Source organism: Python bivittatus, unplaced genomic scaffold (genome assembly GCF_059951505.1).
Source record: "Python bivittatus isolate LINGU-HERP-01145 unplaced genomic scaffold, Pbiv_v1 ctg000020_np1212, whole genome shotgun sequence".
Classification (NCBI taxonomy): Eukaryota; Metazoa; Chordata; class Lepidosauria; order Squamata; family Pythonidae; genus Python; species Python bivittatus.
In genome coordinates, this window is record NW_028277030.1 from 50185448 (window position 1) to 50212923 (window position 27476).

A 27476-nucleotide genomic window follows, 5' to 3' on the forward strand; every position below is an offset into this window, starting at 1 on the left:
AACTAGGAGGTCTGTATAAAGAGTAAATGTATATAAAGTGTCTGTCCAAAGGATAAATTAATGTACCAATATTATCTTGCTATTATGTATTAAACTGGTTGCAATAACAGAAATTAAAATGAAGTTTAAGTAGAACAGACCTAACTTCTCTAAGCTGTAGTACTGCAGTAGTTGCAAAGAATTAAACATTCAACATATACAACCACAGGAAAGAAATATTGCTATTCTGACAAGTCTTTTCCACTTTTGAACAAACCACACTAAGCTGGATGATGATGAGAAATAACTTCCTTTTGACCTTCTGGTATCACTATGATTCACAATACTTTTTCCCTCTTCAGTAAGTTAGGGTACTCCTAGGCATCTCTCGCAACCACTTTCATAACAAAATTCTAACAGCAGTCACAGGAATAAACAGTTGAGCTTTTTATGTATGCTTCTCCTCACTCTTTCTTTTTGTAAAAAAACTCTCTTGTTCAGCCCCATATCAGAATTAGTCATAATAGCGTGTCCATGTGTTTACTTGTTTTATTCATTCATTCCTCCAGGAGTACAAGGAGATTTACATGAGACTTTCCCTTTATCCCCACAACATTTCAATGTGGTGGGCTGAAAGAGTGTGCCTAGCCCACAGTGAGTCATGGCTTAGGGTAGGGTGGATCTGGGTTTCCCTCTGTTGTAAGTAACAAACTTTACATGAATTATTTCAAATTTAGAATCACCATAATTTCGAAGTTACAGTTAATTACAACACCAGATAAATTCTCAAATAACTTCCTGTTTATCAAATATTTTCCTTCCCAAGCGAGACTAGTCCTTGTCTTCCAGTAATGTGGATTTTGATGAGCAGATATCTAGAGTTACAAATGAACCAATCAGTGAGAAAACACAGACTGGCTGTTGGTAGATCAAACATTCTTTGATCTATCAGTTACCAATAGTTCAATTTTTTGGATAAACAAGTAAAATTTATTATTGATTCTCATTAGTGATAAGACTTTATGTCACCAAGATTTTGTTTCTACAACACTACCTTTACCAAAATTCCACTCTTCTGTATAAAATGTCCAAAGGACAATTATTGTAATGTACATCTCCAATGTAAACTATTTGACTGTATTTGTTACATTGGTGCCTCACCTTTCTTCCAAGGATCCTGGAGAAACATCTGAACCCTAAAATAATAATCTGAGCTAGACTGAGCTAACTAATAGTGATTGCTTAAGCAAGCTGAAGTTCAATACAGGAAAAAACAAACAAACCTGAATCTGAATTCCCATGGTCTAAGCACAACATTTTAGCTACTACAGAAACATGGAAAATAATTCTCAAGGTGCTCCCTCTTGAGAATTAACTATTACAGGAGGTCCTCATTTAGTGATCACAATTGGGACTGGCAACTTGTCATTAAGTGAAATGGTTGCTAAGTGAAACTGCGACTGTGCTAATAATCTTACTTCAGCTTTCCTTTGCTTTGCAAAAGTCACAAATGTAAGGATTGGTTGTAAAGTTACTTTTTCATCACTGTTTTAACTGTGGTTGCTAAATGAGGCAGTCACTAAATTAGGACTACCTATATAACCAAGGCTTAAATTCAGGCACCTTTCCACCAAAGACAATGATCAATAAGGCTAGCAAGTGTCATAGAGATAAAATCACAAAAATTTAAATGTTAATTCTTAACTAACAGTCTGTAGAAAGACTGTTAAATCAATTCACATAAATTATGATTTAGGCAAACTGAAATATATAGAGAGCGTTTACACAATCTATGTCTAATAGTATGCCTAAAATGCTCTCTTTTTCAAGTCCCAATCTGCTGCTTTCTTTTTCCCTCCCCACCCTTCCCAGTATGAGCGACTGACACTAAAGAAAAAGAAAGAGATTGTGAGTTAAAAAAAGGAAAGCAAACATTTAAATGCCATTTTTAACTGCAATGCTTCACTTGAATGACTATTTAAAGTAGTGGTTTACTTAACTGAATTGAAATGCACCTGCATAGTGAATCACTGACAAGGCTGCCAAAAAGGATTTTCATCTGAATGCTTCATACAATAGATTCAGCTACAATTTAGATTTTAAAAAACACACACAAGGACATTCACATTTCTGTTAGGAACCCTTCCAAACTTTCCAAGCTTAGATCCAAGTGAAATGAAAGATGCCTCAGCCAAGAAATTGCCTCTTCACAGGGTTTTATTGCAGCACTATCTCAGAAATTGCGGTTGTAATTTGGAAAGTATACTAGCAATCAGGGGATGACCTAAATCTTTTTTGTATTATTTCATTTCAAAAAGTGCTTGTTACCATTATGTTCAATGAGCTCCATTTTATAGTTTATCCTCTCGATACACAGAAATTGTACACACTAACTATGCAGTTCAAGGATTAAAGTCCTAAAAATGCTTTTGAAAAATAAGGTTCTTTTCCAAGGTGTTGCCCTAACTTGGAGGTACACTGGGCATGATCCAATCCAAGACAAACTCTCAGACACATCAAGAACCAAGAACAATTAATCCAGCAATTTCTAGAATAACTGCTTGTAATACATCTCAAACATGGAGACCTAGTGGCTATGCATGTCCTGCCAATATCCAATCTTCCCTGACTGGCCAGACTGGCTGAACTAATTGGAGATGGAATACAATAATATCTCAAGGTTCACTCCTGTAAAGGAAGGCACTTATTTCCTTATAAAGTGCCTTGAAAAGTAAGAGCAACACACCCTTACACTATAGATAAAAAGAATATCTTTTTATCTACCCAGCAAGTTTTCTTCTTGGATAAAAAACTCAATAGCCTTTTAGCATGTCACTGGTTCCTGAAACAATAAATTTAAATTTTGCAGGATGTTCAAAGTTTCTGTGTCTCTTGAGTTCAATGATTATGGGAGATATACTGAAAATAAATTACAGCATCTAACTGCAGTGGGTTAGACACAGATTTGTTATCAGCACTCTACTCACACTTGCCAGCAGAAGGTGGGGGAGAAATGCCGTTTTGCCAGGATTAGGATATTCTGTTGAACAGTGAAAAGATGTGACAAGAAAGTCTGCCTAGAAATCTACATAATTGCTCATTGTCAGTATGAGTCTTTGCAGAATCAAAGTCTCCATGAATCATAAGAGCCATTTCTCTGAACGTACTTCTGGAACCATCCTTTATCATCTCCCCCAAATATTAAATTATTATTATTAGGTAATGATCACAGGCTTAGGAAACATCACAGGTTTATACTATACCAGAATTCTAGATCACTTCCTAATCAGCTCTGGATTTTTTCTGATTTATTTTTCCAGTTAATACATTTCTGCATGAGGTTCACTGTGGGATAGAAAGGATGGAAAGATACCTATTGTGATTCCCCCCCCCCCAGAACTATTATAATCACAACTGCCTCAATTCTGAAATATGCAAACATATGGAATTATAAATGCTCTCAAATTAAAAAAAAATTATAAAAGAGAGAGTGCACTGGTTTAAGACAGAAGTCAATCAGTTACACTACAAATCTCCTTAAGATATTTCTGGTTTTTTAAATCTGCTTTTGTACCAGTTACTAGTGTTCTTGAAGAAAATGCAAAGAGAATAGAGAAAGAAAGGTAAAAAGAGCAGAGGAGATTGCAAAGGGAAGCAAAAAGTTTATGTGGCTTCATAGATTATACTTGTTTAATCATGATTTATTAAACAAACTACATGGTTCAATTCGTACAACATACTAAGTCAAAAACAAATAAATCACATTAGCATGCTTAGCATACAGTATGAACCTGGTCTGTGTTTGCTGGTCATCTCTTACTTTTTCTTTTTTTGAATATAACTGTTCTTGTTCCTTCACTGCTCGCACCACCAGTAATACCTAGTTGATAACTGGTGAACAGTCAACCAAAAATGTCCAGACAGTTCCAGCATTCTATATTTGTGCCTAAGCAGTTTGCTCTGTCTTTTCAAAGGAACTTCAAAATTCTCAGCTCCTTCATTTAAACTAACAAAAATAAGAAAATTAATGTGTGACTAATTTTCATTATGAAATAACTAGCAGATGGCATTTTTGCAAATATTGCAGTTTACCCGTTATATGCTTATAGGTTGAAAGATTTGATTCCCCTTTTGGGTTGTTCAAATTAGTTTTAACTGTAACACTAATAGCAATGTGTAATACTCTATTTTGCAAGCTGCATTGGCTTCCTATAGGCTTCTGGGTGCAAATTAAGGGGCTGGTTGCCACCTATAAAGCCCTTCTTTCATGGATGGGACGTGAAGCATGCCCACTCTGTCAGATCTTGTGGAATGGGTAGACACAATTGGATATGGGTGATTAATCCTTGAATCTCCGATTGCGTCTGCCCATTCCACAAGATCTGACAGAGTGGGCATGCTTCACGTCCCATCCATGAAAAAATGCCATCTAATGGGACCCAAGAGGGAAGACTTCTCTGTTGTGCTGGCTGCTGTTTATAAAGCATACCCCCTCCGCCCCCTGAGATTCTAATGGCCCCAACCTTGCTAGTCTTCTGTAAGGCTTAAAAAAGATTCTGGATGAGCCTGCTTGGAAAACTGGTGTAGCATTTTGAATATATTGTGGTTTTGGTCTCTGTTTCTGCTACTTTGTACTGGTTCATTTATATTTATTGTTCATTTTATTTTTAATCCTATGATAGCCACGCGAAGTCGCGTTTTTTAGTTGGGGAGCCATACAAATTCTTTAAATAATAAATAAATAAACAGAACATCAAGCAGCTCATCAAATGTGTTCAATCAATCCACATTCTTTCACTTACAGCTTTCTTCCTTGAAGAAACTGAAGGTTCTGCACAAAGCTGCTCAAGGATCTGCCATCCTGTAATTAACTAGACCCCAACGTACTTCAACATAATTGCTGCATCATGTGCCTTTATGCTACGCCTTAGAACAATTCTTTACGTTCATAATTAGCTGGTGAAAAGATATTCTTTTTTCCCAGGCAGCTAAGAATACCGTAAGAAACGAGGGCCCTATGCCTGCATCTTCACTGTTAAACCACTTCCATACCTCTTAGCAACTGCTCTCTTTCTGCAACAGCCTATTTGACGGCTGTCTGGTAGACAGAGGCAGAAAGAGCACTCGGGCCTATGAAAAAGCACCTCCTGTATACCTTGTTGAGGGAACACCACATTATATTTAAAAGTGCAAAACGTATTATTTAAAAAGCTAATTTCGAAAGATGCCCAGAACTACAACCAATGGGCAAGTTGTATCTCTCAGTCATGGCATGGGGCCAGGCTACCTGAGGGACTGCCTCTCCCCAGTTTCATCTGCCCGTCCTACCAGATCCAGCAGAGAGGGCATGTTACGGGTTGCATCACTTAAGGAGCTACATTTGGCAGGCCCCGGGTGGCGGGCCTTTTCTGCTGTGGTGCCTGCACTGTGGAATCTTCTCCCTCCTGAGGTGAGGTTGGCCTCGTCATTGTTGAGTTTCCAGAGGCCCCATAAGACTTGGTTATGCCAGCAGGCCTGGGGACCCCAGGGGTTGGGGGAATTAGTGAGGTTGCGCCCTTATTTTTATCCTTTTATTCTCTGCTCTATTTTGATTTTTATATTTTTAATGTATCTATTGATTGTTTTTAACTTTGTTGTATGCTGCCCAGAGTTGCCTGTGGTGAGATGGTCAGCTATATAAATTGGTTTAATGAACAAACAAACAAACAAATAAATATTTTCATAAAGAAATAAACCAGCTCCTAGTCTAGGGCCTGGGGCAAGACCAATTTTCTTATTTTGCACCCACGTTCTATGGACTATGGAATCTCTATAAAAAATGATGATTCTGGCAACAGCCCTGACAAGTCTTGATGTTACAATGTAAGAATTCTACTTTCCCATGCCTTTCTACAGACTGGATTTAGCGGGTGATATTTTAAAATTTGAACATGTAGCTTCATAGGGATAACTGATTAGTGAAACTAAGTCTTCTGCAGTGTGGAAGAGCAGGCTGCTTAAAAAAATTGCAGGCACCTGTGCTGCCTTCATCCCCTCCTATTTCTGCCTTTTCACCAGCAGAGTTGGTTATAAAAGCTGCAACCTTGAAACAGGTGGGGAAGAGGGGATGGGTGGAGAAGAGAGATGTTTGTGTTTTGGAGGAGCAGCAGCTGTATAAAAGAAGGCATTTTTCCTTCATGGAGACTGAATAGTCCAGAGGAAAGGAAGTATAGAGGCAGAGCAAGGAAAAGTACAATGTGGAAAGCTGCAGGTACTCTACATGCTGGTCAGTATCAGAGAAGAAAAAAAAGCAGAAGAAATTCCAGAGAGAGGAATTAAGGCAGAACAGTGTAAGAAGAAAACAATGTTATATAATACTTATACAACAGAGTATAGTATAGAGGAAATATTGTAATAGTAATTGAATTGTACTAGAGTATAGTAATTATTATTGTTATAGTAATAAGCATAGTAATACAGAAATAATATTATATAATAGAATATAGGATAGAGGCAATAGAAATGCTCACATATAAATTTGTAAGTTTCATATTTCACTTTTGTATCTTGTTTTTTTCAAAATAAAACATCTCCCCAACCCTTATAGGGAGAAATAAAAAACACCTGTCTGTAGTTTGGTGGTTTTGGTGGATCTTTTGAGTCTGAGTCAACCAAATTGGGTGCAGTTTAAAAAGAACCTGTGACATGCAGAATCAGCTAAAAGAGGAGATATGTGCAAGGAAAAAACCAGAAATATTGAAAGTGAACAAATAATTAGAAAGTAAACTATTTTTCTTACCTCTAGATATCTGGTGGTCAAGATTTTCAATTCTTTTGCTTCTAAGCATTCTTTCCTATGCTTTTTATTTTAATTTTTTAAAATATCTTTTTACTGAATTCTCCTTTTTGGAATCTACAAAATTCTTGAATGCACTATTTAGGCCATTTTATTAATTTGATTATTCTAAGTTAAATCACTTATGTGCTAACGAAAAATATATACAATAACAGAAAACAAAACTGTTGGAGTTGTAAAATAGAATTTAAAGGAGGTTGATAAATACCCATGATGAAGTTTGCATAAACTTCCATATACTAGCATATACCTTCACCTGTTGTATTAATCATCAGGGCTAAAGAATATTTTTTGTTTTCTTGATACTTGTACCTCTCCACTAAGAGCTTTGTGGTTAAATTTAAATATTAACCATTAGATTCCACCAGGTAGAAGGAAACCTCAACTGGCAGATAAACAATTATTTGAGAAAGACAAATTAATGTGTCACAGATCCTACTTGAATACAACTCACAGGATATAGAATTGGGAGAGGCAGAAGGAAAGTAAAGACAGAACTGTGATTCTCTCAATTTGCAACAGCCTGGCACCCTTCCAGAGATGCATGGCTCTAGCTGGCTGGAAATTCTAGAAGCTGTAGTTCAACTTAACTGAAGGATGCTAGATTAGATGAGGAAGAGCAATGCAAAAGAATTACTCTTTGTAGGATTTTTGTATTCACATACTGCATTACAAGGATATATAAACACCAGGAATCTGATGTCTGATCCCACTCATCTAGAAAATCCCCCCTTCTGGTGAGTTACATGGGACAAAGGTGAGAGAGCAGTCATTCTCAATGTTAGCCCCCCCCCCGGGGAATACTATGACCTCTGAGATAGTTCCCACCCTTTTATTGACATTCTGAAAACAACTTAAACTTACATTGTTTCACCAAGACTTGGCCCAGCTGATTGATTGACGGTGCCTATCTTGGTTTTATCTTTTGTTTCTCATGGGGTTTTACTGTGATGTTGGTAATTTTTTTTCCTTTTCCTTTCTTCTCTGTATTTATTGTACACCACCCAGAATCCTTCAGGATTGGGGTGAATTAAAAGTATTTTCAATTAAATAAATAAATATTCTGAATCACACCTCCAGTGAACAAAGTGAAAAGAAAGCAGAATGCTGTAAGGTGACTTGTGAAATGCAGACACATCATTTCTTTTGCATGAGGCTTCCTAATTAAAAATGTAGACTTCAGTGCATCTCCATAACAAGTTTACAACATTCCAAATAAATGCTATAAACTCAAGCTATGTTGTTTCAGGAAGGAGGAAGAACCTGCTTTCCTTTGGTTCCCTTCATCATGCTTTTTTAGTTATTCCTCCAATTATTATCTTACTTGTATAATACAGGTGGGCCTCATTTAGTGACCACAACTGGAACCAGCAACTTGGTTGTTAAATGAAGCAGTCACTAAGTGAAACATCATAATTTTATGGTCTTACATCAGCTTTCCTTTGCCTCCAGAACTGCAAAGGTTGTAAATGGAGGATTGGCCATAAAGTTATTTTCATCACTGTCATAACTCTGAATGGTCACTAAACAAGGCGGTCACTAAATGAGGATTACCTGAACATCAGTCATCTGTATTACAGATAAATAAACCCATCCTTTTTCCTCCAATAAAAAGCCTTGAACTTCATCAAGTTTGCTTCCACATTGACTCTGGGTTATACTGTGGGTCACTGCAGCCTGTCACTTCTCATTCACTCACAGGTAAATATGAACATGGTGAGGCCTGTTGTACTTATGTATGTATGTATGAATGAATATTTATATACCGCTGACTTCACAAGGACTGTGGGCAATTTGTAAAATTCAAATAAATGCATAAGATACATAACAACAAATCATGGTATATAAATTCCATCCCAGAATCTGTAATGTAATTGCATCCTAAATATTAACAGCTCTGTGGAAGAACTCTGCTTAACCACCCTCCTAAAGACTATCAATGTGAGTGCTATGCAAACTTACAGGGGGACCAACAAGCATCATGTCCTGGCCTTCCATCTCATGAATGCTGGGGAGGCTTCACCTTTTAAATCAGGAGCAGCAAATAATTAAGGTATTTAAAATAATACGTATCTTTCATCTCCACTAAGATTAATACTTAGTTCTAACTTCTACACTCTCTTTATTTTTAGGCTTAGAAAACTCATGTGCAGACTTACTGATTTCTCCTAGATTTGCTTCCTTCAAAGTATGATATAGACTGGACCCAAACTGTCCTAGGTCCTGTCCTAAGTCTTGTTATAATCCACTAGGAGACAATTAAAGGTTAGGAAATTATTCTTCTGCTCTATGTATATACCTGATCTGATTATTTAAACGTTGAAAAGTATACTGCATGAAGTTCACTGTTAAAAAGATGGTCCACTGATCTGAAGAATATATACCCTGTTTAAACAATGGTTTTAGAATTTAACTTAGACTGTAATCTAAACTTTCACCCTTCTGGATCAACCATTATATTTCTACTAATATTTTAATATGATTGTGTAACTTTGCCAGAGGTGTATATAAAAGAGAATTTTAGATCTCTCAACTTTATTATTTTGCCTTTAAAAAAAATCAGTTTTTGATGTCACATTGACCCAGATCTTTGCAGTTTTTAACTACTGTTTGTGTCTAATTTCCATCACTAGCAGCTTATGAGTAGTAACTCTGAAAAATTCTATGAAGCAATAATAAGACCTGCTGTAATTTTTTAATGTTAGATATGACTTTTTCAAATAAATCCCTTTCCCTTATTTCAGCAAGTTTACCATAATGTTGAGATTAAAAAAACCAAACATACTTGAATATGGTGATTTCCACAGTTAATAGTTGAAACAACAAGCACCAGTAGTTTGTTGCAGAATCTTTAGTAAACAAAACAACAAAACAAAACAAAAATTACACCTGGACAATTATTTCACCCATTTTGAGAAAACAAAGCAACTTTTGCATCTGAAACATTGCCCCAAAGCGAATAAAAATATTCATAAATCATTCTACTATTCTTTGTTTTAAAACATTACAATTAAATAACCCTGACTACTATTCAATGCATCCTATTATGCCTAGAATTATATCCAGACTTTCCCATACTTAAGGTACACAGAAATCAGTAGCTTTTATTGCTAAATAATATACTTGGCTGCATTCTGCCCATTTCATAACTTTACAGATTTCATTTATACCCTATTTCCCTTTACAAGTTCAGAGTAGCACACATAGTTCTCAACTTCTCATTTTCATTCCAGTAACCAACTTGTGATGTAAATTAGGCTAAGATAATGACTAGTCCTGTCATCCAGTAAACTTCATGACTAAGTAAGAACTTGAATCTGGGTCTCACCAATCTAAATCAAGATTTGATTTATTATTCTATACTGGTCTCCCTTAAAAGATACAAAGTCTAAACATGCTGAAAAACGTGGCTGATCATACAGAAGAATTTTGAAAAACACTGCATGACCAATATAAAAACATGTAAAATATAATGGAACACAATTATGTTAAATTAAGTGATTTTATTTTGCTCACACTCATTTTGGTGTGATAGTCTCCATGAAACACACTACTTCAAAAGTTTCACACATGAAGAAGAAATCATTATGAATTAAGGAAACAAGGACTTCAACTTCAGTGACACTATATCAATATATAATGATTTATCTCAGGGTATTAGTTTAAATAAACTGATATATCAAAATAGTAAAAAGCATTTTCCAATCCTAACCAATCCTAAAGTGCCTTGTTTATATTGTGTTCTAACAGACTATGTCGGATACACAGTACAGAAAGCACTAACTAGTTAAGGTACATAACTGTTAATCCACATGTTGTCAGTACGTGTACAACCAGATCACATGTAATCTAGACAACACAGAAATAAAATGCACAAGAGATACAAAGCACACTATATGTTAAAATAATAATAATCTGAAGGACCACTTGAAGACTATCAGCATTGACAAAATCACCATCAGTCAATTGCAAAAGGCAGCTTTACTTGGAACAGCTTACATCCTGCAACGATACCTTTAACACCATCCAACAACATCATCTGCCTATCCCAGGTCCTTGGGAAGGACTCGACAGGTGGATAAAAATGCCAAATCCAGTCTAAACAACTGGGTGACCAACGGCGGTGGTTATGAATGTCATAGTATGCTGCTTTAGGACTAGTTGTCTACTACAAGTAAACATGACCCATCTGATTCAATCTTCCTAGGAGAAGTTGCTTCATTTATTCTGTAAAGTAAGGAGGCCTGAGGCCTGGATTCATTACTTCTCAGCAGAAGCACCTATCCTCTGAAACAGTTCCCACTGGAGATCAGATTTGCCCATCTTTGATTGCCTTTCAGAAGCTACTGAAAACAGGGCAAACCCAGACAGCATTTGTAGAATATGAAGATGCCATCTGTGTTTTGTTCGCTAGGTAACATTGTTTTTGCTATTACCCTATGTTACGTATTCATATTTTGTATGAATTTTATTATCTTATTAATCCTGTTGAATTCACTTTCTTAAGGCACACATTTTAGTGGCAAAATAAATTGGACTAGATAGCCAGGTTGGTCTAGTGGGCTAGAAACTGGGAGAGTGTGAGTTCTAGTCCTGCCTTAGGCATGAAGCCAGTTGGCTGACCTTGGAGTGGTCACTTCTTCTCAGCCCTAGGAAGAAGGCAGTGGCAAACCACTTCTGAAACAGTTGTCAAGAAAACTATGGATTTACCTGAGGAACTGTCTTTTCCTGATAGTTTCTACCCGCCTAATTTGATCCAGCAGGTTGGGCATGCTGCAGGTCCCGTCAGCCACAGAATGTCGGCTGGCAGGGACCAGGAGACGTGCCTTCTCTGCTGTAGACCCTGATCTTTGGAATATCTTCCCTTCAGAGATTAGGGTGGTCCCAACCCTGTGGGCCTTTCATAAGGCTTTAAAGACCTGGCTATGTGCTTGGGCCTGGAGCCCCAAATGTGTTAAGGGCCCTGTCTCTTGGCTATACTGACAATTATTATAATTTTCTTAGCTGCTATATATATTTATTTTTGTACTGTTTTTAATTGTAATTATTGTTTTAGAATTGTTCACTGCCTAGAATCACTTGGTTGAGATGGGCAGCTATAGAAATTAAATAAATAAATAAAATCTGTACAAGTAGTCACCAGGAGTCAAGACTGACTCAAAGGCATGCATACACAAAGACACACATCTAGTGTGGGGGACTAAGGAGACTTAATGGGTCAAATATGGCTCTCTACTGCCTTGAAAATGGGCTTGAAACAAACGGAATATTTTGGCTTATTTCTTTCCTGTCCTCAAACAGTATACACTGTATTTTCTTCAGCTCCCATTTATAACAAACAGAAAAGGGACCTAAGAAAGGGTGGATGGGGAAAATGGTATATGATCAATTAAGGTTGTAAATGCCATGGAAGAGACCTATTCACCTACACAATGGAGAGATCGCTGAATGCTTTGTTTCAAAGAGCTTTGTATCATGTTTTCCAACCTTTCACTATGAGTTTTTACCACAGATTCTGAAAATCTTGCATAGATTTATTATTAGAAGTAGAAAACCTCCTGAAACCAATGAGTCATATGTATCAGCGGAAACCAAGAACACCCTTTTCTTTCACATCTTCCACAATTCTCAATAGTTATTTTCCCTTCCATTCATTAATAGGCAGGGAGTTTATCAGAACAGATTAGTAACAAGAAAGATTCCCTCTGCTTCCTTGGATCGACCAATTTTGTTGACTAACCCACAAAGTAAAGCTTACCAAAGGTAAAAGGACTGGGCAGTGATCTGGATTTGAAGGGCAAAATGTGATTTGGAGCATATTGACACATACAGAGCACCTACTGGGAACATCTTAAAGCAGCTTTGTGTCTTCTCCTGGGCTGGCACAGCTGCCCTCCACAGTAAATATGTAATGGCAGGAAAAGACATGCTTGTTTTAAGGTGTTCCTGACAGGTGCTATATACATCTCAGATATGCTCCAAATCATATTTTGCCCTTCAAATCCAGTTTTATATGTCATATGCCACCTGATGTGTGAAACTGCTATTTATTCATTATAGAGTATGTCTGTATTTATAGACAATAAACAAAATAGACTTTCAGTTTCCTGCTGGTTGTTTAGTAGACAGAGTTAACCCACTGTAGAATCTAGTTAACTGACCAATCCTATCTTAAGCAACAAATTCTTCAAAAAGAAACAGCACACTTATAAATCAGAAGAATTAGTAAAATGTGATGAAACTTCAATTATGCTATTAGATTCCATTTTCAGTCGTTGGTGAAGCAAAATCAATATGACAAAAAGAAAATTCGTTCATTTCCCTTCAGTTATGTAAGTTGGCAACTACACCACAAACTCTAAACATTATGCTGATATTTGTATGTATATCATATAAACCCCATGTATTAAGATGTACCTGTCTCAGTTACCTAAGTATGGCACACATCATGCTAGTTAGTCTGAAAATAAAATAAAACCCAAGAACCGATTCTGAGCTTATCAACTTATAGCTTTATAATTAAGAGTAAGCTTTGCAAACTTTTCATAAGATTATATGAAAAAAGACTGCTATAGGGCCACTGAAGCAAGCTGAATCCACATGGGCATAATGGGACTTGCAGTTTTAATCTACTGCAGTCACTTAGAATTAACCCTACAGTGTTGATTACGGCCTACCTATGCCTGCTAGAAGCAGAAGAATCTTGCAGCACATCTGTTTCCTGCAGGCCACATTTACTTTACTATTATTTTATTTATTTCAACATTTTGTATCCTGTCTTCAAAAGTGTTTTCTCACACACTCACAAATCTAAAGGCTCACCATTGTGGAATCAGTGGCTAACCTGCCCCCCCCCCAGCAATTTTCAAATCCTGTTTCAAGTACGTGAATAGACAAACGTTAGGAATAAAACTGCATTCAGAAGTACAATTCTGCATTTAGAATAAATATCAGGACCCACTATTGTAACAAATGAAGAATACATCTAAGAACAAAGGGGGGAGATGGGGCAAGAGGGAAAAGAGCAGCGACAATCTATAATTATCTTGTAGGTATAAGCTTGTAAATTAAATTTTTGCAAATCCATCAATTCTGTTCCACTACTATATACTGTTTCACACTGAATGTGTATCATGTATGTGCGTGTTTAAATCCAAAACTGTTGCCTGCCTTTACACTTTATTAGTTAGTTTAGCATAATAAAATTGTAAGAAAGTGTGCCCCCAACACATCTGCAATTTTGAAGTGTAAATAAGATAAATATGTTTGAAAGAGGTCCACTCTAAGAGGTAATATTCACTTTAGCTCTCTGCCAATTGTGTATTCCTGGTCAAATTTGGGAGAGCTGTCACAGAATGCCCCCTATATAGACAAATGTAAACCTCCATTTTATGAAATTTGACTACAAATGACATTTCAGCAGAAGCACAGATTTTTGCTCCAAACATGCAGCCCAACAGCAACCCGAAAAGGGAAAAATAAAGAACAAAACAAGGCTAAAAGATGTACAGCATTATTCAATGAGGAAGGAAGCCGCAACAGCATAAAGAACTTCTTTCAGCAGCAAAGCATTTCTCTCACAATCTTCAAGTGGATACTCTCCTACTGCAGATGACTTAAATTAAGGTAGGCTGTGCTGCAGTAGACATGTGAGTCAGCAAGAGCTGCCTGTAGGAAACTGCTGACATTTTTAGAAGCCTCACAAACAAAAGTGTGTGTGCATGTATGCTCACACGCACACACATGCACATACAAGTTTCTACTCAGGAAGTGTGGGCACATATACACTAACATGCAAAAAACCAGTATCACAGAGTTTCCCATTTCCTTATTCACATGTCCAATTCAAAGAAATCACCTCTGAATATTAGCTATAATTAGAAGCTGCATTTGGTCTTCAGAATCCATTTGTTTAAACATATCAAACAGCTCAAACTAAGGGTTTGAGTTACTTCTCTTTTTTAAAAGTGAAAATCTGTCCTGCATAAGGACAGGAAAGCAATATGCACTTTTTCTTTTTAATGAGTGGGAAGCTTACTTTGAATTAGAACACTCAAAGTATTTAACACTTCAGCTGGGAAATTATTTTATAAGCAGAGGTTTAAGGTTAATTTCTAGAAAGATTGATGCTGAGATACAATCTCTCTTTATAATAAAGTCTTGTGACCTGAAGACCCATATCTAATGAAAAATGGAAGGGAAGTCACATTGACTCACTAATACAGAAAATACAATCTGTACTTGAAGATTATTACGTCATTCAAAGGCTTCCAATTCTAGATTTCAGATTTGCCAAAAAGGCAAGTGACGACAGGAATATTGCAGACTATAGCTCTCTAAGATCTCATCATAAGAACTTCACTTTAGAACACTTACAGTTTCAATATATACCACAACAGATAGGGCCACTCTTGTATTATTTGAAAAGACATAAATTTATGAAAGAACTACAGGGACTGAAAAGGGCATCCTACCATCCATAGGAGAATGGGTGTAGCATAATGGATATAAAAAAGATGGAGTAGAGAGGAAGATCTTTCAGAAAAACATGTTCATAATCTTTTTTTAAACTAAAAATGCACTGTTTATAAGACTAATAATATAACAGTGAATTACTACATCTGTTAAATTCAGCAATTTCAGTGTTGCAAATAACCTGCCTCTAGGAAAAATATGTAACTTACACATGTAAGTACATAAACATCTAATATCAACTCCTGAATCAGAGAAGACCACTGGAAATTTTTTCCTATTTAATTGTTTTGTCTGGAAATGTTTGTTCTGGTGGATAGGGTGTTCAATATGGTCGAGGAAATGTAAATGTAATCCTCACTAACAAAACCCATTGGATGATCTTGGACAAGCAGTTATCTTTCTCTGCCTAAATTTAAAATATAGGATTGGTTCCTGGCTTAATCATTCTTTGAACAGAGTTATGGAAACCAATAGGGCAATTTTATAATAAATTACTAGATCTTAGTAGCTCTACTCTAAGTATGAGTTAAGGTCAGACCCAACCCTCACAGCTGCAGATTAGTTTTCCCCCCAACAGATTGGCATTCAACTACTCTGAGCTCCTCACAGAAGGGCAGGACTGAAGTAGAACAAATAATCATGAGACACCTTACACTGTGGACCCTACAGAAGCATAATCAGATAATGATAAAATGGCTTTAAGCCATCTGAGCCTACAAGGTAAGACAGGCCATAAAACAGAATACATACAAAAGAATGTACACCTGCTGATTTCTACAATTGCTTAAATGTCCCTTGGAATAAATAGCTTGAACTGTCCATTTCTACACTCTTAATTAAAATGTATGATAAAATATCAAAACCAGAATGTAACATACAAGTTTAAGCACAAAGGGTTGATATCTCCAATACATGAATTTCATTGGTTCATGAATACCAATGGAAATTCTCTAATGATTTCAGTCTAGATATGGATAGGAGAGGCCTTAGTTTCATTTACACTTATGTAATTAACAATTACATAACCAGTTTGGGTTTTTTTTTCTTTTTAGAAAGACAAATACTGCAATCCTAAATGCATATTTAATAAAGCGGGGTTTATTTTAGAGAAAATAAGGGTAGGATTGTATTGTAACTTGGAAAGCATTTACAGAATGTAGAAGAACAGCAACAACACTGTGAAAAGCAGGCTACCTAAATCTCCAAACAGGGAGAGGAAAATTATCTATTTTAAAACCTTTCACAGAAAATTGCCAACATTATATTCAACTCATATAAAGCACAGATTTAGGCTTTATTTTTTAAATTATTTTTCCTTTGATGAATGTGCACCATTCATTCTCTTTGTAAAGCTGGTAAGTGTTCTTACTTAGCTTCAATTTAAGCTCATTATTGATCACAACAAAATGTATATGCATTCCTCTGCTTGCTTGCTTGCTTGAAAATGGTAATTTCTGCTCCAGCAGTGGCAGGCTAAGTATGATGCTTTTCAACACACCACAAAGATGCTTCACTCTAACTAGAAAGCAGAATGAGCATGCTGCAACTCAGCTGGCTAAGCTCATGAATTTTCCATTTTTTCTGAAGCAAGCTTCAATATGGATATTTAGTTCATGCAGCTGCCATGGGAGGAGGAGGATGCTCAGTATACAAGAAACAGCGGCCGAGTTTTGCAAATGCTGAGTAGACACCATTACCTCAGATGTGGCAAACTTTATTCAGATTTTAGAATGGGAAGATGGGAAATTTAAATAATCCAGAATAATCTGTTACTGTGTCTGATATAAACTAATAGGAAAAATATCAATATTGCTAGCATATTAGCTTTAGCTACTGAAACACCCATAATCAGTTTCCTAGAGAAACTCATTGTACTATTTACTATTACAGGTTACCCCAAGATTTTTTCTTTCTTCCTTCCTTTCTTTTCCTTCTGTCTCCTTTCCTTTCCTTCCTTCTTTCCTTCAATCATATTTGTATAGCCACCCATCTCACAAGGAAGTGACCCTGTGAGGCGTACAACATCAGTTAAAAAGAAAACCAATAAATACATATAAAACAGTCATTATTAAAACTATAAAAACTATAAAAAAGCACACGGAACAAGAGAGGATGATGTTAACCACAGTAAGGGAGCCACTGCAAAATCTCCCTGGTTCCATTATATCTGACTTGGTTGATCAGAAGACATACCAGCAGATTCACAATGTTGCACCCAAACACACTAAGGGATATTATTACATGTTGAGACATTATCTTCAAACATTACTTAGTATGAGATAGCAAAACTAATTTTAAAAATCTTTCAATAATGCCAGACAAACTGATGTGGTGCTTGGGATTAAAATAAAGTCTGCCTGGAATCCTGGTGGGAACAAATGAGAGCATTTTGCTCCTATGAGGATTTTGAGCAGAATAAATTTGGGCTAGCATCTGTCTGTCAAACAAAAAATTATGGTGTGAGTAAGAGACAAATCTGACTTACATTGTAAGTTTTAAGAAATGTCTTTCTCCTGTGTTTTTCAAATGTTCCATATTTCTAAGAAAAGAAGACAGTTCATTTAGGCAGCCAGGCAACAGCTATAAGTAGATGAAGGCTTTAATGTTATTTTTTAAAAAAGGGAAAGACACGTCTCAGTCACCACTTAAACCTTTTAAATAAGCCAACTGCTTTTAAATCAAACCAGTGAGTTTCTGAAAGTGAAGGAATAAAGAGTGGGCTTACCTCCACTAATTCTTAATCCCTGTATTTACATTTACGGGGCATCCTGAAAGTATAATTTGAAGCTTTAAAACTTTTGGGATGTCCTGTATATGTATGCATAAGAGTGAGTGAGTGAGTGAGTGAGTGAGCGAGCGAGTGTCTCTGTGTGTGTGTGTGTGTGTGTGTGTGTGCATCCTGCAAATTCTGCATATGTCTAATAGAAGAATTGGGGAAAACTAAGTTTTGCATGCTAAATAAATCACTTATTTGCAATGAATCACTTATGTCTAAAAACACCCAATCTCATATTTAACTCATATCCCAGCAAATTTTATTTTTCCTTGGAACATTTTTATTAGAGGTCTCAAAATGCATAATTCATCCATTTTCTGACCCTTTTTAGGTGACTTTAATACTATCAATATTGGATAGGATATTATAGTTACTCTACTGAACAGTTAGCCCTTGCAGAGATTCCACATTCAGACATGAGATGGGATTTTCAGCAAACACACCCACTTAGGACTACTGATTCTACACCGCTGGGAAATAGGTGTCTGAGGCTTGTTTTAAGGCTACTGTGTTGCCCATGGGGTACTCCTGGGTGCAATTAATCAGAAACATCCCCCAGGAAAATATACTAGAAGACAGTTTAAAAAGTTATATGTAAGTTTACGATCTAATAACACTTCAATTGAAAAAGGAAAAAAATATTTGTTTGATTTATATGAGATATTATCTGGCCTTATCTTGGAGGCTTAATCTTTCCCATCCTTTATTATTAACTTTTAACAGATGTGCATTAGGAAATATTAACACACAAACCCCCAAATGAAATTAAACCAGAGTGACAAATCCATTTTCTATACAGACATTTGCCAAGTTATAATTGTATGTCCATATTGTCCATAATCTATAGAAAGCAGTTGTGTTTAGTTATAACAACTACTTCAAACATAGCATCTGAACACATGGTCTAATACTCACCCCTTCCCACTCACGTTTTGATTCATATTAATCTAGAATGCTTAGCAAGTTTCCTATTACAGAACCAAATGTTTGTAAGTTTGTGAAAATAAATAATGTGATGCATCTGAATATCTAATACTATATCTAATCAGTGATCTACATTATTTTTATGAAGCCATATGATGCTGCTCTGCATATTTTTTAGATTTTTTTTAATCCCGTCTTTATTATTTTCATAAATAAGGTGGCCAACTTACCTATTCCTCCTTCCTTCTCCCATTTTCCTCACAACAACAACCCTGTGAGGTGAGTTGGGCTGAGAGAGAGTGATTGGCCCAAAGTCACCCAGATGGCTTTCATGCCTAAGGTGGGACTAGAATTCACAGACTCCTCCTTTCTAGCCTGGTGCCTTAACCACTAGACCAAACTGGCCCAAACTAGCTCTTTTTAAAAAAAATTATATTATATGTGTTTATGTATAAATATAAAATATTATTTATATTATATTATATTATTATATTACAATATGTTTTAATAATATTAATAATATATTATTAATAATATGAACGAATGGTCATTAACTGAGAACTACCTGTACACTCAGAGGATAATTGTTCAATTTTAAAGCAGAAGGTTTCTTTGTTGTATATTTAAAAATCAGAATAATGCCATTTAATTGAAATTGAGACTTTTTAAACAAGCCAGAACTATCCTTGCTAAATTTCAAAACCATAATTTAAGTCTGGGATAAAACTCTGCAGTTCCCAAGTGGCATGCAGTGCTGTGATGTAGCGCTTTGCAGGTGTTCGTATCTGCCTGTTATTAATTATATATATATATATATAACATATTATATATTACATATTATGTTTATATAATTTATTATATTAATATTAAATTATTTATATTTATTTCTATTGAGGTGTAAGGACAAGCGAGGATCAAATATACAGGGACAATTTAATAACAAATATAACACCAGGAGGTCTCTCTCTCCTAGCATTCCATAAGCTAGTTAAAACAACTCTTCCACTGTGCTTTCAGCCTGAGCTGTTTTGTAATGTACATCTGGGGTGGGGGGTGGGGTGGAGGGGGGCTTTTTCTTCTTTAATATGGTTTTAGTTTTTTTTCTCTCTTAGAATATTCTTATACTTGCTATTATATACCACCCAGTGTCTATTGGGATTTAATTTAGTTAATTATACAAACTCACAAACAAACAAACAAATAAATAATGAGAAAGAGTGACCACTGCTGCTCATATTAACAGTGAGAGAGACTGCTGTTAGCTATGCTCTTGAAGTGTCCACTGGTTTCTCCCATGGCCTTCAGTTTCCCCAGAGCTAGCTGGAAAAAATAGCAGGTTGAGAAAGCACTGATCAGGTTCTTGATCCTTGGTACCAAAATTTTCAGGCATCAAGTTCCTAAGGCTTCAGAATCCTCATGACTCTGAAGTCTGGAAAGCCAATTTTCTTTGGATCCTGCAGCCAACTAAGTTATGAGAAAGAGGAGGTGGCTATACGGGTGGTGGACAGAGCTAATCACAAATCAACTTTGAATATCAAAGAATTTGGGCTTACAGTTCCAAAATTGGAAAGTTCAGCTCTAAACTCTGCTGCCTAATTGAGCAGCCTAAATGTGAGAAATACCAGTGCAGCTGAAGCAGGAATATCAAATATATATTTTAGGCACACAGAAGTACTAAGGTTCATGCACACACCCACAGCCATATCAGTAACTTTTTTTTAATTAATCCTCACAGTTAAAAAATCTATTTTTGCCATGAGATACTGGATAGGCAGCAATATTTAAGAAAGGCACTCCCCCAACTTTGGACATGGTAGGATTTTTAGCCAATATCTGAAGTATAATATCTAGTTATATTTATTTCTGAGTTCATATGCATTATTTCAAGATATTACAAATTTAACATTGAAACAGTTGAAAACTCTTACAGAAACAGCTGCTGTTCACTTGAAATGAAAAAGCAACAACTATTCTATTTGCACTCATTACTCTCCACCCTAAGAAAAAGCTTAGTTCACATACTTTCCTATTTTAGATTACTGTGATTTTATAACACTTTTCTGGAAGTGAGTAAGCGTGCACTGGATTGCACTGTAAATTTCCCACACATTTATCTAGTGACAAGCAGCAGCATGGGAGTCATTCTTCCACTCCTCAACCTGTCTCTCCTGCCTATAAATACACACTTTCCAAGTGTTAATTAGGGCTAGATTTTTATCACAAATGCTGTTTGCATTTCTACACTGCAGCTTATCAATGGAACTCTTAACTAAACTGAAAACACCCAACATCTCCACATCATTGCTGAAGGCACTATTTGTGCAGCTTGAGAAAAAGAAGCATGTCACAAAACAAGTTATCCTCAAAACTCAGGATACAAACAATCAATCCAAATTCTTATTCCCACGCTTATAATGCAACAGGTTCGTTTTTTTTTTTTAAAAAAAACACCCTTCTTTATAACAGTATTGATATTAAGTGTCCAAAATTTCCAATGCAATATCTGATTTCTGGTTATACTAAGAGGAGGTTTTTTAAATGTGAGGCAGTTGTAATGCCTTTTAGGAATGTCAGCACTCTTTAAAAAAAAAAAAAAAAACTAAGTGTATTGCCATACTGTATTCCACTGCTATAGGCAAAAGTATCCTAGCATTTTTATAATAAAGACCAGTTCTCTTAAAATCCATACATGGAGGAATGCAGGTGAATATAACTATTCAAAATGCTATAATATCAATTCTCATATGCATCAATTATATTCCCATATCAAAAAGATACATGAATGAGTTTCAAATGGTGAACATTAAATCTTCCATTTTAAAACTAATCAAGAAAAGTGTTAAAACAGTGGATTTAACAAGGGATTCAAGATAAGACAAAAGGAATTCAAAATATTTATTTCAAAGTTTAAACTACAATTTATGTTTAAATTCAGGCTGGGTAGATCTTTTGATCTTAAGGGTCACAGCCAGTGCTTTGTTAGGACCATGGGCGAATACTGATTCATTCATACATGTTTGCACACAAAGTTGAGAATACTAGGCAGAGAATGATAAAGTCTCTCCTTACTTACTCCTAACTCTCTGCCTGATCCTGACTTACAAAATTTGCAGCTGCTCTCAGCAGTCATGCCTTCAAAGGGTTTTATGGCTGCTAAATTTTGGGGACAGCTGATTTCGTAAAAGGTCTTGTTCTTGTAAGCCCTTATGACTACACAGTACTCTGAGTTATAGATCCCTGACCAGCAGACACTCTAGCGCAAATGATTCTATGATGTTGGAGGTGGGGGGGGGGGCTTTCAGGAACTGGGCCTTTCAGAAATGTCAATAACTAAGCAGAGGGAAACAAAGTGGCAAAATTAACAGGGGGATATGGACACCTGCAAAGTGCTATATCAAAACACTGCATGCCACTTCAGAACTGCAAATTTTTATCCCAGACTTAAATTAAGGTTTTGAAATTAAGCAAGGATAGTTCTGGCTTGTTTAAAAAATTTCAATTTCAATTAAATGGCATTATTCTGATTTTTAAATATATAACAAAAAAACCCTTCTGCTTTAAAATTGAACAACTATCCCTTGAGTGTACAGGTAGTCCTCAGTTAACGGCCATTTGTTCACCGACCATTCAAAGTTAGAGAGTGCTGAACAAGGAGATAATTATGATGGTGCTGAACGAGAAGTTGCGGCCTTCACAGCATCCTGCAGTTGTGTGATTGCCATTTGCAACCTTCACTGCCGGCTTCCTACAAGCAAAGACAATGCAGAAGGCAGCAGGAGGTCACAAATGGCAGTCACATGACATCGGGCCTAACAACCATTTGGGATTTGCCTAATAACTGCAACTGGAACTGAAGGAACTGCCAGTCATCTGACATCACACTTTACAAATGTGTTGCTTAGTGAGGGAGTTACCAGTCCCAATTACTCTTGTTAACCAAGGGGAGAGGACAATTGTTGTCATTAACTAAAGAAAGGGAGAGGACATATGCATTATGTTCAGCTAACTCATGGATATAATGCTAATCAAGGTCTAGCATTACTCTGAAAGGTCCTATGGCTTACCTAGGAGCAGATGAAAAAAAAATCCAGCTAATCAGTATCTCAGTTTCTTCAGCACTGTATTACATTGGAAATATATCTGTCTTTTATTAAGTATATTCTATATAAGTATTAAGTATATTCTATATTAAGTATATTCTATAAGTCTATATTAAGTTCTATATTTTTTCATAGAGCAACAAAGAAAAATACAGATTTGGAGCTTAGGATCTTTATAGTCCAGTATAATATTTACTCAGAAGTAAGTCCTATTGTGCTAAACAGATTCAGCCTCAGGCAAATACACAAGGATTGTGCATTCAGGAGACATTAAAAAACATTACATAATAAGGCAAAAGTAGGTAATGTGGTGGCTGTAGGAATCAATTTATTTATTAGAGAAATGTATATGACACCCGATTCACCACACCAACACTGCCTGATTTATTCAACAGTGCATTCATAGACATCTCATTTAGTACCCACCAAGCTTTTCCATCTTTCAAAACCTTACAATAAAAATAAAGAGCAAGCTGGCATGATGCAAAATGAAATCTCCGCTTCTGGCATCACATCTAGTTATAAGAATGCCTCTGCACCTCACACAGATCTACAGACATTTGAACAAGATTCAAATGCTGGGCGACTGCAGCCTCAGGTTTTGTTAGCAAGCAAATCCCCAAAGAAAAAGTTGGCAGTGGTAGAGAGCATCACTGGAGCACAGAGGGAATAAGGAAAAGCTAGCCTAATTTGTTTTTTGGTAAATTCGTGTTCTGTGACTGTCTATGCAAGCCTTTCCATGGCAGCAATTTTGTAAGAGTTTCCACAAAATTCCTAATATATCTTTCTTGTTGTTCAGTTACTTCCACTTCCTTGGGACCCAATGTATATCATTTCACCAAGACTGTTTGTCAGTAATTGTGTTTTTTGAATACTTGTGTCATCAGTCCTAATATCCAGCCACCTTGTCCTCTCTTGTCCCCTTTTATGTCCCCTGCCTTTGTTTTTTCCACGCATCAGGGTCTCTTCCAATGATTCTTGCCTTCACATTCTATGTCCCAAAGACTGAAGCTAATCTTCATTATTAGTGCTTCCATTTTAGCTTCTAGCTTTACTAGCCTTCTAGTACAACCTACTAGTAAAGCCAACCCAGGTATCTACTAGTCCAAAAAGATTACCTAAACTGGGGGCATTAAATTTACTGAACTCTATGAGTCTTTCCTCTGAGTAAATATGCATAAGATTTCCATGTGCTGTCCAGCGTATGGACTTTAACCTGTCTTTAAATGCTATGTTAGCTTGCAAACATTGCAGTTCACGATTATTTTTAAATACAATTTTCTAAAATGGTGTTTCTAAACCGCAACTGTTACTACAGTTTAAAAGTTTATTCCAGATTTGCCTGGACTTCGGTCATTGAAAGCCTGATGATCTCTTTTTAAATGAGGTGTTTTAAAAAAGACAGCCACTATATTATGAAAATAACCTGTTCTACAAAAGAAGAATGATTTCACACCTAGCTTACTTTATGACAGCCTTTGCACTTAGCTGTGTGGTTTATATGTTACATTTTTAATAATCTGGGAAAATCACTGCAGTTAACATCTCTCACCTTATACCTGAGCCAGTGGGGGAAATGCAGAGTCTTTCATTAGGCATTATCTTCTTCAAGCATCCCATGAGGCAAGGAGGATATTGCAGTGGGGAGTAATTACCCTTTGCCGTGCAACTCAACAGATTAAGGTGATAGAGAAGCCACAGTTAAAAACGAAAGACTGCCCATCGTAAGACAAGAAGCATCCACCAATTCTCTTCACAAAGATGCTTCTACTAATTAAATCACTTTGCAGCTCAGTCTGTATAACTAATCAATACATCAAAAACTTAGCAATCAGTGGTGATGTCTCAAGTAGGCACCCTTGCACACACCCACCCAAGTTGTTTTTCCCTACAACTGTACTTGCCAAGGGAAAGATTTCACTCGAAGGCAATCCAGAGAATAATAAATACAGCAAGCTCCAAAAACAAGCTGTCTTTAATTGCACAGGGAGGTGAATCCTAACCTCGCCTGCACATGGGGGGGGGGGGGGGAGCTCCGCATTGACCAGACTGACATCACAATGCACCTCAGAATGTGAATAGGAAAACCGAACAGGAGAACTGGGATAGAATAATGAGGCCAGCTTTATGTGCCTTGCCCGTGCAGGATAGCGTTAATGGGTTATCTGGCAGGAAGCATTTAGCCACCCTGACTGAACAAACACACACTCTCACCCATCCTTCCTTCCCCCCACCCCGTTATGCTAGTCAACGCGAAAAGGAACCTAAGCAGTCCCCTTGCTCCCCTTAGCGACCAGCCTCTTCCTTTATTACAACTTGTCTTAAGGCAGGGTGAGCTTTTCCCACCCCTTTCGAGAACCACCACGCCGCTATCGCTGAAGTCCTCTAGAAGGCACCAAAACTAGAAGGCACCAACAAGGCACGGGTGAGTAGGGTTGTAAAACGAAGGGGACATCTGCTTGCATGGGAGCTAGCTTCCCCTTCCTCCCTCCCGGCTGGATAAAAGGGCTTGCAAACTGACAGCTGCTGGGGGGGAGGGAGCGGTCTCTCTGACCCCCCATCCCTTCTGATGCCAGACTTACTATTCTGAGCTCCTCCTTCTGCAGCGCCTTCAAAACAGCCATCCCTCGGCTTCCACTAGTCGCTCATCACTTTTACTTCAGCGCGGTGGGACAGAAGCTTTAATACAATTAAAACTGACCCGCTGTAAGCCGCTCTACCCCTCCCACTCCACACACCCACACACCCACCCACCCCTCCGCTTTGCTCCTCCCCAATCCCCTATAAAAGCCACCCTTCCGCAGGTTCGCTAGTAAAACTAAATCGGTGCCGGTCGCGCCGTCCGCAGCGGGGCCGGAGAACGCGCCGCACCAGCCAAGCGTCGGAGCATTTCCAAGCCGTGTCCCGCAACGCAGGCTTGCTCCTCTCTTGCTCGCGACCCAGGCATATCTCCCGACAAACCAAACCAGGGGATTCCCGTCAGAAAAGCTAAACCAGCAACGCAGGACATCAAACTTCACCTCCAGCCTTCGGGGGGAGGAAACCGGGAAATAGGGGCGAGAGGGAGGGGAGGTGGCTCACCTCTAGCACCGTAACTTTCGAGGGCTCCGCGTGTTTTCCGCAAGTGTTTGAAAGGGGCGAGGTGGCGAATCCGACCCAAACCTTCTTGAGGGCTCTTGTTGCTGAGGTGGTCTGGCGAAAATGTGCATCGAAAGGTCACAAGCCGACTGCTTTTAAACAAACCAGCAGGAGCAGTAGCGACCAAAAACAAACCCAGCTGCTTCCCGAAGCAAAGTCTTGCAGAGAAAAGGGGGAAAGGGAGGGGGGAAAGTAACACATATGCATATAAAAGGGAGGGGGCGGGGAGGTGGAAGAGGGAAACTAGAGGAGGAGGCGGAGGCTGCAGCAAGAAGGGTGAGGGGAGAGAGGGGGAAGGGGAGCCAGGCAGAAACTGCTCTGCCGCGGGAGCGCTCGGGGGCTGTCTGCGCAGGCGGCGGCTCGTTGCTGCTCCTGCGGCCCCCGGTCTGTTGGTTACAGTGACTCTCCCCGTGGCTCGCGCTCTTCCCAAAGGAACGCCGCCTACTCGCTTCAATCGCTACATTGTTGACATTCGCAGGCTGACATCATCCTCCTCTCGCCGCTGCCGCCACCACTACCGCCACACGCGCACACACATACGCAGAGTAGGCGCACCCCGCCTTCCCCCATTCACAACAACGGTGCGCAAAACGCGCAGGGCCTGCTCCTAACGCGGTGGGGATGTGCCAAGGCCGGCGTAACCCTTTTTGAGAATAGCGGCTCCTGCGTGAACATTCTCTCCAAGGGTTCCTGTCGCATGCGCACACCCTCTCCAGTGTCTCCGGCGCGGCTCTTCATCGTTCCCAGCTCCCTCCTCCTTTTGTGTTCGTGCAACTTTTGAGAGGCATACTGGGAATTGTAGTCCTCCTCCCCTCATTGCTGTATGTGATAGAAGGAAAGCTCAGTTGTGATGCTCTGGCAGACAATAGCGGAAAGGTCATTGTTACTGCCTGTTTGGTATTGTAATTAGTTTTCTTTGATCCTTTGAAGTAGAGGTAGGCGATGTTATGCTCGTGGGCATTAATGCTCCCTCAGATACCTCCTTTGTTGCTTGGGAGGCTCCTTGTCCCCACTGACATTTTAATTTTTTTTTAATTAAAAACTTAAATAGAAACCTGACATATTGTAAAATAAAGCACCGCCTTGTAGCATCAGGTTTATTTGCAGGAATATTTCTGGGTTCCACAAAGGTCTTACTAGGATGGTTGAGATCTTTCTGAGCCTTTGGGCAAATTCACCTGGTGTATGTGTGTGTGTGTGTGTGTGTGTGTATCTATCTATCTATCTATCTATCTATCTATCTATCTAT

General features: G+C 37.8%; 1 protein-coding gene across 2 annotated transcripts in view; it reads right to left on the bottom strand.

Annotated features, from left to right (window-relative positions):
* The window catches only part of BACH2 (BACH transcriptional regulator 2), a 187318-nt gene extending 160482 nt beyond the window's left edge, over positions 1-26836 (bottom strand). Inside the window, exon 1 of one of the 2 annotated variants that reach the window (XM_088138550.1) lies at positions 26171-26836. The gene's annotated coding sequence lies outside the window, so the exon portion shown is untranslated. Of the gene's footprint in view, positions 1-25671; positions 25797-26170 lie in introns of those variants that run through there. The other variant, XM_088138554.1, reaches the window with a different exon arrangement.
* Positions 26837-27476: the final 640 nt, after the last annotated feature.